The following is a 13,189-nucleotide window of genomic DNA, read 5'->3' as shown; positions in this document are numbered from 1 at the left end:
CAGCCCCACAGGTTCCAATGGTACCACACCCAAAAGGGATGGAGAAAGGGAAACACGTCCCCTTGTTCTCTTAGCACAAGTTACAATATCCTTAGGCCACAGCAGTTTTAGATGATCTTCATGTTGCTGATGAGCTGTTCTCCTCATCTTCTAAGATGAATCACTGAGTACATCTTGCAAAGCAATGGCATTTTGATCAAACTGATTCTAAATTGATACAGGTTTTGGTAATATCTGAAACTATGTTTCTGGAATCGAAAATATATTTCTTCTTTTAGCGAGCCACTAGAGGGCAGTGACAGGTTTCAGAGTAGCAGCCGTGTTAGTCTGTATTCACAAAAAGAAAAGGAGTACTTGTGGCACCTTAGAGACACTAGTCAGTGTGTTCAAGTGTATGTAGTTGCCATTCTATCACACAAAGCCTTCCTCCTAAGGCATCTCACCCTGTATCTACAACTATGTAGATGACTTTTAGGGCACTTGTGCATTTCAAAAGAGAGGAAAGCTTCTTTATTTTTGAGCCATTTATATTCCATCTGCATGTGAATAGTGGAGTTTCCAGATTGAGATGTCCTCCTTTTTCAGCTAGCCATGACCCTTTTTTCTGCTCCAGCACCCCCTCCCTCCTCTTTGTCTAACTGAATGTGCACTTTCACTTTATTGTCTGTATTACTTCTTGCAGTCATTTTTTTTTTGCCTTTCATATTCCTTCTTAGCAACTTACCCCACTGCATGTCTCTGCAGAATTTGACCACCAATATCTTTCTTCTTGAGAACTCACTGGCCTTTATTGGGGGTGTTATCTGTGCACAAGAGGCTTAGACGAAGGGAAAGACAACTATTTTTTTTCCAGGAAATATCACAGGGAACACACAGAGGATACGGTGTTATTCTAAAATGACATGGGAGAGCCAAAAGTTTTATTCTGATGATCAGATACCAGTAAAATCTCCCCCCACCCCACTCTCCTGCTGGTAATAGCTCATCTTAAGTGATCACTCTCCTTACAATGTGTATTTTTTCATGGTCTGTGTGTATATAAATCTCCTCACTGTATTTTCCACTTTATGCATCCGATGAAGTGAGCTGTAGCTCACGAAAGCTTATGCTCAAATATATTTGTTAGTCTCTAAGGTGCCACAAGTACTCCTTTTCTTTTTGCGAATACAGACTAACACGGCTGCTACTCTGAAACCTGTCAGTATCTGAACATTCTCACCAAACAAGGGCTTATCCAGCTGCTAGAGTTGATGCCATCTGTAGTCCTAGAATGACCTTAGCAGAAAACCAGTATATATTTATTTAGATGGAGAACAAGCTTCCTAGCTGTAGATTAGTTCTCAAGGCACATTAGACTGCCAAATTGTCTCAGAAGAGGAACAGAATATTAGTTGTTTAAAATCCATCTTAACATGCTGTTTTGGAAATGCCAATTCCTGAAACTTTTACCACAGTTTTCAGCAGATATTGTAATACTTACTTTGCAAAACTACTATGATTTCCTCAAGAGTGCATTCTGGAAAACTTGGAAAGTGGAAGATGCAGTCAAAGACCTCTTCCTGAAAACACAGCATCCTTCTGCTTTTGCTAGAAAAGGTTCATTTGACAAGTAATGGTTATAGTCCTAGTGAGTTATGGATGGCGTAGGGGATTGTGCATAGCTATTTCTAAGTTTGCGCAGCAGCTTGTACCTAGATGCCCTGACTTTGTTAAACTCAGGGAGAGAGGGGGGAAAATAAGGTGACTTGAAGGAGAACTGTGACTGGCATCCAGAGATCTGAAAGAGTTGCAGACAGCTGAGACAGCATAGATCAAAGATTTTTACATCAAAGAATGACACACCCCTCTGCTCTTATATCACTGTATTTCTTCAAAGTAGGGTTCATGGAATCAATGACATTTTTATCCAGGAAAACCAAGGACCTGCCAAGATTTCCCCTAGATCTATTGAATCCAGATGTGGTCTGAAAACCTGTTACTATAATAACACATAAAAGAAAACACTGTCTGTATAGATAGGAATGTCCCAAAATAACTTCCCAACTTCCACACATAGACCAAGAATGGACTAATGAAATTCATACATATTGGTTGAGTGTTACAGAAGCAGAGTTATACACATCCCAAAGAATAGCATATAACCAGGAGTTTAAAGATGATTCTGTTAAAAGCAGGAAAAATAATCCATTTCAGGTACTTATCTACCTCATTCTCAAAATATATTTAGCCTCACGACCCCCTCTGTGAAGTCCTATTATCCCCATTTTAGAGATGGGGAACTGAGGCACAGAGAGGTTAAGTGACTTGGCAAAAGTCACACAGGGAGTTTGTAGCTGAGTGGGAACTTGAACAGAGCTCTTCCAAGTCCTTAACAAGTGTCCCTAAGCACCGGACCAAGTTGAATGCTCCACTAGAAGAGGGAAGGGGGATAATTTTGTGCTGCATTTTATTTTAATATGTATAATTTGTTTTTTTCATTATCGTTTTTAATTGGCTGATATTTTTTCTGTTTATGCTCTGGGGAATCAGAGGAGGGGATGCTGTGGGTCCCGCCTGCCCTGTCCCCAGCTGCCTAGTGCCTACCTCCTTCTGGCACTTGCGCAAGAGAAGCAAAACACCCTTCTTGAGTGTTGGAATTAGGCACAGGGACAAGGGTACAATGCAGTAGGCTGATTACCCTTCACCCTATGTACAACAGGGGAGAGCCACACATGGATACAACCATCGAGGGGCAAATCTGGGAAGAACAATAAAGGGTGGGAGGCCAGTGATGCACATGACATAGAAGAGGAGTTTTTGTTCTGAGAATTTTAAAGACTGAAAGGGCAGTATGAGGAGGCAAGTATAGCTTAGTGCAGAGGACTGGCTATTACAGCACCTGGGTTTATTCTAGCTCATACTGATTCACTGGGTGACACTGGACAAGCATTTAGACCTCAATTTTTTTAAAAAGTGTTCACTGAGTTTGCGTACTCAACTTCAAGTTATTAGAAGGCGCCTCAAACTGGAAACCCCCAAATTAAGCCACCTAAAGTTAATGGACACTTAAAAATTAGGACCACACCCCCACTGTCAATCACCTTAACCGTGTGTAAAATGGGTACAGAATCATCTCACATGCAGTGTCTTGAGGCTTAGTTAATTGTAAAGGGCCTATAGAGATCCTCAGGTAAAAAACAACAACACAATATAAGTGCCAAAAATTACTGTTCCATGTATTATGGCAAATATCCAATTGTATATGCCTAGTCTACAGAAGATATCCTATACATTAATTTTGTATTAGTCCTACCAGTTGAGGGTGGGCTGGATTCAACTGTCTCTAGAACTAGGACATGGCAAAGGTGAACAGGACAGAAGTTAGCCGTGAGAAGCAGATCTGGCACCAATCATTTGCAATGGAACTTGAAATGAGGCAAAAACCAACAGAGTCTATTTGCTGTCTGGTTACAGTATAAAATTCTCCCAAAGCTAGCATATATCATCTGTATGTAAAAATCCTACAGAATTTGACTGAGAATAGCTTCCATCGTATTTTTAAGCCACTTTATCGAATTCAACAGCAAGGATATACTTCTCTATTACATGCTATAGCTTGGTTTAAAAAATGTGTAAAAAGGAGCACCTTCTCCATTAAACCATGCCCATTTTTAGAGTAATATCTATAGAACCCTATTTCATTCCTATGGAACTTTTGACATTTTTCCTTATTAAATTCCATGTGGTATTGCTGGGTTTCATTGCAAAATTTACAAAACATATTCATACCATCGACAGAACTGCCTCCGCTCACCAGTTTCATTATAAATCAGACTAAACTTGACAGCTTCGTCTGAGTTTTTCATTATCATTTTGGATTCATACAAACCTAAGACTCAAAGCAAAATTAGCGAGGTTGAAAAACTTCAAAACCTAAACATAGAGATTAGATAGAATCATCTAGAAAAATATTAAAATGTACAAGTTAGGACAAAAATGAAGGTGGAACAAGGAATTCAAAGCAGACGTTGGCTGTAATTTCTTTTCCCCCAATCGTTTTGGTTTCTAGATCTCTCTATTGACCTGACCCAAAGCCCACTGAAATCAACAGGTATCTTCGCTTTGATTCAAATGGGGTTTGGATCACACCTTAAATTCACACCTGTGAAATTACCTGTAATGTTAAGCAAGCTATATGCACACAAACTAAGGATGATAGGATATTCTACAAATCCCTTATTGTTGTTCTTTATTTTTTGTGCAACAAAAACCAACACTAATAAACCAAGGTTCTAAAACATACATTAAATATATTGTTACAGTATTGTGTAAATGAAAATGTTTCCTAAACTCTTTTCTTCCAGCACCTTTTGGGTCCATGCTGCTAGATTTATTGGAAGTCATATTGTCAGGTGGGAAAGTTTGTTTGTGCTCTTTGTTTGGAATTGTACAAGTAAAACGCTTGCAATGCAACTTATGACTTTCATTTCAGTTGCAGTCTGTGATTGCTAATGGAAAAAAATACACTTTCTAGCTTTTATAATGTATAAACGAGATAAATTGTTAACACTTAAGAACTCCCCAGGGAGTAATGAATGACACAGTTTTCTGTGTTATCCCTGATAAAGTTTAGGATATGGAAAGCAGTTTAATCCTCTTTCTATACTCTCCCATCTGTGCTTCAGAGCTGGCAGAGTGAATTACTACATTCCAGAGCACTGCCGCAGACATCATTTCATGTTTTCAAAGCTTAGATAATTTTCCTCCACAGTATATTTTTTTAATCTCTGTAAAAAAAAGTAAAATGTTTGAGAAAGCCAGGCCAAATAAAACTGCTGAATTTAAAAGATGGATGGTGATTTTTGCGAAAACAGAGCTTCATAAAGGTTGCTCAGAATACAGAACTAAGCCAAACTAATTACTTTGTTTACAGAAAAGCGGCAATGCACAGTGTCAAGGTTTAACTCAATTTTAATCTTCCATTAATTGCAAGCCACTTTTATGCAGGAATAGACACTGACAAATATAACTGAAGGCAATCTTTTAATTGTACCTTCAATGTCCTATCACCTTTGTCTTTGACTTTAATTCAGCTTTCATGTTGCAGATTACGTTTACTTGGTGTATTTTCTCCATTAACCTGTTTAATCACATTTAGGGCTCATTTCTGATCTTTTCTGTCTGTGAGTGAAGCCTGGATTTTCCCCTGGATTTCTTCATGGTTTGTCATATGTGTATCTTGCCTGTGGTTCTACCACTAAGGATAAGGGGACTGATCCAATATTAACGGATGGCCACAGAATGACTCCCATTGACTTCTATGGGTATGAGATCAAGCAGGGGTACATTTGGCGGATATAAAGTGTTGTTTACACTGGCATTTCCCAACATCTGTGTAAAAATGCTATAGGAGCCAGTTATCAAATATAACCTACAACAGCACTGCAAAAAGTCAGCCAGCCAGCCCAGTGCATCACTGAGGTCACTGTATGGCTGAGGAACCCCTGGTTAAAGTTAAATCCTAACAACATGGAGTTATATGCAGAGGAAGACCCTTTGAAGGGTTTGCAGCCACCATGCAACCTTCACCAGTCTATGCCATGTACCCACAAATCACCAGAACACTCCACCAGACAAGATATTCTTCAGGACTCCTTAGTGACACTAAGCTCAAACATAACAGCATCTGTTAGTTCTACCACCTGTAGCTAGCTAGAAGACTGTCTCATCCTTGCTGCTGATGGCCTAGCCTCAGTAATGCATGTCTTTGTCACCACCCAACTGGATTAAAAGCAATGCAATTTATGCTCATTTAAAATCACTCTGAGACCTTGACAATTCTGCTCCTCAGGCTATGGCTATACTGGAGAGTTTACAGGGGCGTAGCTGAACCGATGCAGCTGCGCTGCTGTAAGATGTCTAGTGTAGCCACTCTAAGCTGATGGGAGAGAGCTTAATTAATCCACCCTCAATGAGCAGCGGTAGCTATGTGGGTGTGAGAAGCTCACCCACCAACATAGTGCTATTCACACTGGTGCTTAGGTCGGTGTCACTTATGTTGCTCGGGGGTGGCTTGTTCACATCCCTGAGCGACATAAGTGGTAGTGTAAACATAGCTTCAGACACAACCAAATTGTCTACTGCAAAGGTGAAGCTCATCAGTTCATGACAGAGATAAAGCTTCCTGGAGGGCTGTCCCAAGACTGTGGGACTCTCTCCCACAGGAATTACAAACTGCTTCAAACCTCACCATTTTCCTACTCCAAATACAGAGCACACTTCTTCAGACTTGCCTTTCAAACAACAACTGAGCAGCTCAGCTACTCAAAGAGAACATGCAATCTCTTTCCCAAGGAGTGGAGAGGAACTCCACTTGATGGGTGTTAATCATTATGCTTAAGTCTGAAAGGCACTCCCATATAATGGTGTGGAGCACAGTACAAAAACCTAAATAGTATACTAGCCAAGGGGTATCAAATCTCAGAGTTGGTCACCTTACTTTAAGTACCCGCATTTGAAAATAGGGCTCATTGACTCTAGAAGAGCTTCACATAAAGGAATCACAATTATATGATTTACAGTATCTTCACTGTATAGTTTGAACAAAAAACCCCCACCATTATTAACCTTTTTAAATAATCTATATTTGCAAAGAAATAAAGTATAAGGGTACCAAGTTTAATTTTTAACACTGATATTAGGGGATTCTGATTGGAATTGATGGTTGCTGGGATAACACCTGGAAAGCCACAAATCACAGGTCATGTGCATGCACCATAAGATGAATAGACAAATGGCAGTTTGAAGTTGATACATCTGAGTTTTGTACCAAATGATCAGTTTTGACAAGGAAGCACAGAAATAAGTTGCTCACTGAAGGCATAGGGCAGGCTGCTGAAAAATTAGCAGCATGGTAAGGCCATATGTGTGGGATTTGAGGAAATAAGGAATCAGGGCTGCCAAGTATCCTGCATATCACACGACACTCATTGGAATAAGGAGGACTTTCTATGTTAGCACCCCCTTGTAGCAAGTTGGGGAGCTATATCAACCTGCCTCCCTCCCCCTTCATGTCACCATGCCCAATTCTGCATTCGTCTAGTCCTTTTTATGACTTGAGCCCTCTTGGCCAGGTCCTGAATAGTCTCTGCCCCCTTCAGCATAACGCCTCCCTGACTACCTACCCTCATTCACTCCACCGACAGTTTTCTTCCCACCAGCTCCCCCATTCCCACAGACTGCCTCTGGCTCTCTCCAGCTTTCTGCCCCTCCCCCCAGGCCCCTGATGGCCCAAACTCTACCCTGTTATCCTTCTCCGACCCCTGCCATCACACATCTGTTTCTGAGGATGCCAAAGAATAGGATCCTGCCTTCTTCTCCCCCACCCCACCTGCTCCTAGTGTGCAGTTGGGGCCAGGTGTTGAGTGAAGAGAACCTGAGTGGGAAATAACTTATTCTCACTGATAAGAAAAGTCACACATGCAGCTGCACAAAAATTGGCATCTACCTGACTGTGATTGATTTAACTATTCTGTGTAGTCTAAATTAAAATTGTATACAAAAATATGTTAAAAGATATTAAGGTTGCAAAGTCAAGCACTTGACAGTTAGGAAATGTCAGAGTTCAGGTTGTCCACACAACCATCAATCGACCCCCTTGTGAATATGCATCTGACACAAGCACCACTAGAGCTGTGTGCTGAGGGGTGTCTGGCTCTCTCTCCCCTACCCCCACAAAACGTAAGGAAAATGCCTTACCCAGCTGTGGGGGCTGTGCTGGTCCAGGCGGGGAAGAATTATTGGGGGCCACCTTTCTCTCCCAACCTCTCAGACGGTATGTCTGCTCCTGAGAGTCTCAGTGTAGTCTTTGCTGTTGCTGCTGCTCTGGCAGCATAATGGGCTCAGCTCTTTAGGATGCTAATGTTCAGTTATTTTGGCAAGCTGCCACGTTTCTTCTGAGGCAGGCAAAGAGGGAAAAAAGGGGAATGGTACTTTACATCTAAGCAAAACCTGAATGGAATGTCATGAAATAAAGAGACACCTCTCTAGCATCAGAGCTTTTCCCCTTTGCATTCTTATCGGAGTGTAACTGTCATCAATCGATCCTTGGCAGAGCGCCCCCTTCAGGAGCTATGTGGGAGTGAAAGCAGGCAGGTCCAATTACTCCTGCTGAGGGGTGTGTCAGTCTAGCAGGGTTGGTGCTCAGTCTTCCAGCTGAAGCTCTCTGGCTGTTTCTTTCCCTCTCAGACTCCCAGGTGAAACAAACAAAGCAGTCCAGGGACAGCAGACAGGGTTAAATAAAAAACATAAAGGAAAAGAAAGCAAGCCTGCAGGTGGCCTCTCTTACTTCAGAAGGCCTTGGAAGTATCACAGTACACCCCAGGATCCACTGGGTCTCCAGTGTAAGTCTCAGTTTCTTTTCCCTTCTTAGTCCAAGGTATCCGTATTCTCCTTTATGTGAGGACAGAGGCTCTGTTAGCTAACAGACCTCTCTGGAAACTAGGGGACTCAACAGCCCATTCCCATCACAGGATTGCCCCCATTTGAGTGGAGTTCCCTTCTTTTAACTCCTCCAGACCCAACATTATTTGCAGGAAGGCCAGGGCTACTCTAGCCCAAAACAGCCTTAGCCTTAATCCCTTCCATGCTGTGTGTGGGGTTTGTATGCTACATCACTGTGACTTTACCACTGATGCACAGCATACAGATGACCATAGATTGGTTCTGAAACTATGCACTGCATTATATGAAAAGCTGGCAGGCATTTTTATTTTGACATAGATTTTGTCTTCTAAACAAAAATTTTCTGATAAGTTTTTTGTTAAAAAAACCCACAAAATACTTTTAATGAGGAATTTTGTGGAAAATACTTATTTTCCTACCAGCTCTATGTATAAATGATCACATGACTGTTTTCTCTTTTAAAGAATGTTATTAAACTACATGTGTCAGCAGTTTGAATGAATGTGCTTGACGGGTATCATAATTGCAGTACTCGTGTTGGACAGAGAATTCTAAAGAAGTAGACTGCACATGAAAACATTAGTGAGACCAGCCCCTGACAGATTACATCTAGGCCTGCCTGGATGCACAAGAGCAGCAGGCTGGGGTAGGACCCAAAGGGATAAGGTAAAAGGAGCATTTCCTGTTTTGAGTTCATGTGAAGGGGCCAGACACAATCCAGTCCAAATGGGGTGCTAATCACATTCACACCTGAGGAGACCAGAATCTCTAGCCTCACCAAAGCAGGTGGAACCATGGCCCTACCCACTGCCAAACTGGCTAGCAGAGCTGGTCGTACATGTGAGTGAAGCACGTTGCCCCTGTAGAAAGCTGCAGCAGAAGCAGCTTTGGTACGTACACCCGCAGAGCCCTCAAAAGGAATTGTACCTGCCACAATGCCCCCAGGAGCTCCTGCTTGGATGTTGTCTTTCCAACTCCCCTCCCCACTATGGGGCTGAGTCTCAAAAAGTATAGCCTCAAATGCACTGAAGAAGAATTGAATTTCTTGGGGCTAGTTAATACTATGCTTCCCCGGCATCAGGGTAGGCATAACTGCAGTTAATTAGTGGCATTCCTAATTAAACTTTTGCCAAGTAAATTTACTTAATCGTTCAAAACACATTTGTGAGATTCTGAACAATGAGCGGCTTACCCTCCACCTTTGTGAAATTACTGTTAATCATTCATTAATCTTTGCTTCATCCTATTTAAACCTTTCCCCTGTGGTTTTAAGATTTCCTTCTGCCTGCTAATCCACCGCAGGGAAAGTGATGTGTAAACATCCCAATATATTTTGATAGGCTTTTCCTGTTTGTGATGGTAGGTTCTATCAGCTGTATTTTTAGCTTTTCCAAGCATTATTTATAATTCATCCTCCCCCCCTCCCCCCAGCATTCAATCAAATTCATTTAAAGGTATAATTAAATGGAACCAATATGCAGCTCGGGGTACTGAAGAGTGAGACATCCTGCACCTACTTCATCATTCCCTTTTCATCCAGACTCTGGGCTGAGCTGCATTTCTGTATGCCATACCCTCATGCCTCAGTGACACCACAGCGGGTGAAGATGAGAGCAAAGGGAGCTTTCATATATCCTAGTTGTATAAATGATATCCAGCAATGCAGTGTTTCTCTGAATTCCCCCTCCATTGAGTATGTATCCTTTAGTCTGAAGCTCTCTATTATAAGCTAGCATTGATGTAAATGACTGCACTCCTGCTCCTGACTTTCCTGAAATCCATTATAGGCAACCCTTTCCTATGATTTACGCCTCATTATAAAAATCAAATTTCTTTGTTGTCAAGAACAAATTGAGTGCAGCAAGCTGAAGGAACCAGCTCCCTGACATATGGTGACATCACATCAGACTAAGGCTAGAACTTTCAAAGCAGTGAAATGATAGACACTGCACCCTCTTAGAAGGGGAAAGGAAGCACTGACCATCAGGTTAAATGCAGATTGCTCTGAGCTGTTAATTTGCAAGAAATATGTATTTTAATTTGGAGGAATAAATGGTCTGATTTATCCTAGAAGATATAAAAACAAAAATCACAGAAATCCCCTCTCCCACTTAGGGCTGCCAATTTTGGCTGGACATATTCCTGGAGGTTTTAATCACATGACATAATCTTTAATTAAAGATTAATCTTTAATTCCTGGAGACCCAGCACAATCCTGGAGGATTGGCAACCCTACTCCCACTTGTTCTGTAAATTAACATTTCATCCTTACCTTGTTGGCAAGACCAACCAAAATATTAATAAATGTTCAAATTAAGTATTGTTCCAGCTCTGTTCAGACTGTGGAACCTTCAAGTTCCTTTGCAGTCTGCTAACTAATTGTTATAATGGCCTATATTTTAAAAGAAAATGGTTGTACTTGCCCTTTTATGTAGGAACAAGCTGAGTCAGTGTGTAAGCAAGACAGAAAACTTATTTAAGAAACTTAAATTCCACATTAGAGAAAATTACAAGGATAAATTTAGATCATATTGATCTTAAAATTAGACCTGTATAACATTTCCTTTGTACCAACTATTCAGAGGTGGCATTTTTTTGAAGATTTGGGTTCTCCCTACTGGCCCCCATTAGCCTTTAATCTTTCACGAGTGTGTGTGGTTTTTTGGTTTTTTGTTTTTGCTTTTGTTTTCAGAATAGTTTACATTGGATGCACTATTTAAGGACAGTTTGAGAAGCAGATTACTGAATTATGTACAGATAACCTGACATCAAGTAATAGAGTTGCAAGTATGAAATAATGCATAATTTTCTTCTGTTGCTTATATTTTTTGCTCTAATTCTGCTTGGTTATACATATTGCATCTTACATCCATCAGAGTTAAAGTATAGAAATACTACACAAGAAAATAGAGAACCATTGCTATTTAAGATCCTACATAGCACAGTTTATGGGCTAATTTTCTTCCAGGAAAATATGTTCCATACTGGTCAGTCAAGATAGTAACCCTAACTACTTCCTGCATATTATCAAATATGTTTTGCATAGGAAATGAAATGACAATAAAAGTAAATGAATTTCACAAAGGTACAGAGTGTTGCTTTTGCTTATCAAAGGCCCAGCTGTGACCCCCAGACCTATGCTGACAGGCTACTTATGAAGTAGGGTACTACTCATCATTGATGAGTATGGCAGAATCTGGCCTAAAACGGTCAAGGCTTGAACAAATATAATTTCACTAGGGTACAGTAATTCTTAGCTATGCATCAAATCTTTTTTTAAACTGGTTTGTATGAAAGCTACAATCTGGTTGCCATTAAAGAGGCTTTCAATCCATATGCAGTGGGCGCTATTAAAAACTTTCCAGTTTGTCTTAAATAGATTAGGTAATACTGCAAATACAGGTGTAACCTTAACGTCTTTATTCTGTGTAGGAAGAACTATATTTCTGTGCAAACATTATTTAGTCATCTAAGGAAACAGACTTTAAAAAAAAGTGACCATTATCATTTCCTAATGAATGCATATATAGGAACTACAAAGCCTCTTCACCAATTAGATTACATGATCCCACAAGACTTTAAAATAGCTATTTTATTTTTCTTGCTGGCTAATTTGTCACAACTAACTGTCTCTTTACTTCCCAGACAGTTACTTCATAGCCTAAAGGAGTATAATCTCTTCTTTTTCACTCTGTCACCTTCGGCCACATTGTATTCTTCTGCAGGAAGGAAACAGGGGACTCAGGAAACTCCGTGTGGAGTTTCTTTTGGATGCTGCATGTGTAGTTTGCGCGGGGGGGAAGAGGGGCACAGAAAATGAGAAGATTGGACCTTCAGACTGGCCAAGCCTGGGGAGCTGCAGGGGACCCAAGCTTCAGTTAACATGGTCTAGAGAAGCATTAATTCCTGTTTGGATATCTGTGAGGCGCATGCCAGGGGACTGAGTGTCTATAGCATCTCACAAGGCACACTTACTCCCTCACAAGTTTGTGTGTGTAAAGACAGAATCCAGAACAGAAGAGAGACCCCTGGAGAGAAAGGAGAAATTAAACAGAAAGGGTAACAAGGGGCCTTTCAGAACTGAGGAAGTCAGGAAAAGCTACTGAAACATGCCTTCCAGGACAGCTAAGAAAGATGTGGACAGCTATCACTAGAGATCAGGATCAATGTGAAAATGTGTCAAGATGATAGACACACCTGAGAACTGCTGTAAGTGAGTAGGAAGGAAAAGAGGATAAAGAGGTATTAGATGCAGCCAGACAGAGTAGGCTTTATTTCAGATTTTCAAATCGGTGCATTCAGGTATTAAAGAGAACAGTCCACGGTCTAGCTCAACATATCTATTTTACCTTTACTCCTTTGATATAATCTTTCTGACTGCACCCATGGCTCTGGCCTTCAAAGCATGTGCTATCAATCCACAGATCATTGCACAAAGCGTATGCAGTCACTTGAAATTGTGCATAACTGGTGTGATTTCATATTATTAACACTGAATGTTGGTTTTCAATACATAGAATTTGGTAATAACGAAGACTCTTTAATACATTTAAAAAAATAAAAGAATCATTTTTATTTTTAGTTAAAATACAACCAACCAACACCCGTCTCCCCCCAGTCTATCTTTTTGTGAATCTGACCAACTATCCTTATTATGGTGGTATTGCTCACCAAAGTATATTGTTGAAATTAAATCACCATTTATATTCTAAACCTATATTGGCAGGGATTGATACCTCAGCTATAA

At 40.6% G+C, this 13,189-nt stretch overlaps 1 long non-coding RNA gene across 1 annotated transcript in view; it reads left to right on the top strand.

Annotated features, from left to right (window-relative positions):
- The window catches only part of LOC122464106, a 78,299-nt gene extending 74,051 nt beyond the window's left edge, over positions 1 to 4,248 (top strand). The window contains exon 4 of the long non-coding RNA XR_006287987.1: positions 1,511 to 4,248. This is a non-coding gene — a long non-coding RNA (uncharacterized LOC122464106). The remainder of the gene's footprint in view (positions 1 to 1,510) is intronic.
- The last annotated feature ends 8,941 nt before the right edge of the window (positions 4,249 to 13,189 follow it).

The sequence above is a fragment of the Chelonia mydas genome, chromosome 1 (assembly GCF_015237465.2).
Source record: "Chelonia mydas isolate rCheMyd1 chromosome 1, rCheMyd1.pri.v2, whole genome shotgun sequence".
NCBI lineage: Eukaryota > Metazoa > Chordata > Testudines > Cheloniidae > Chelonia > Chelonia mydas.
Note: the sequence above shows the minus strand (reverse complement) of the source record. Positions and strands in the feature narration are given on the sequence as shown.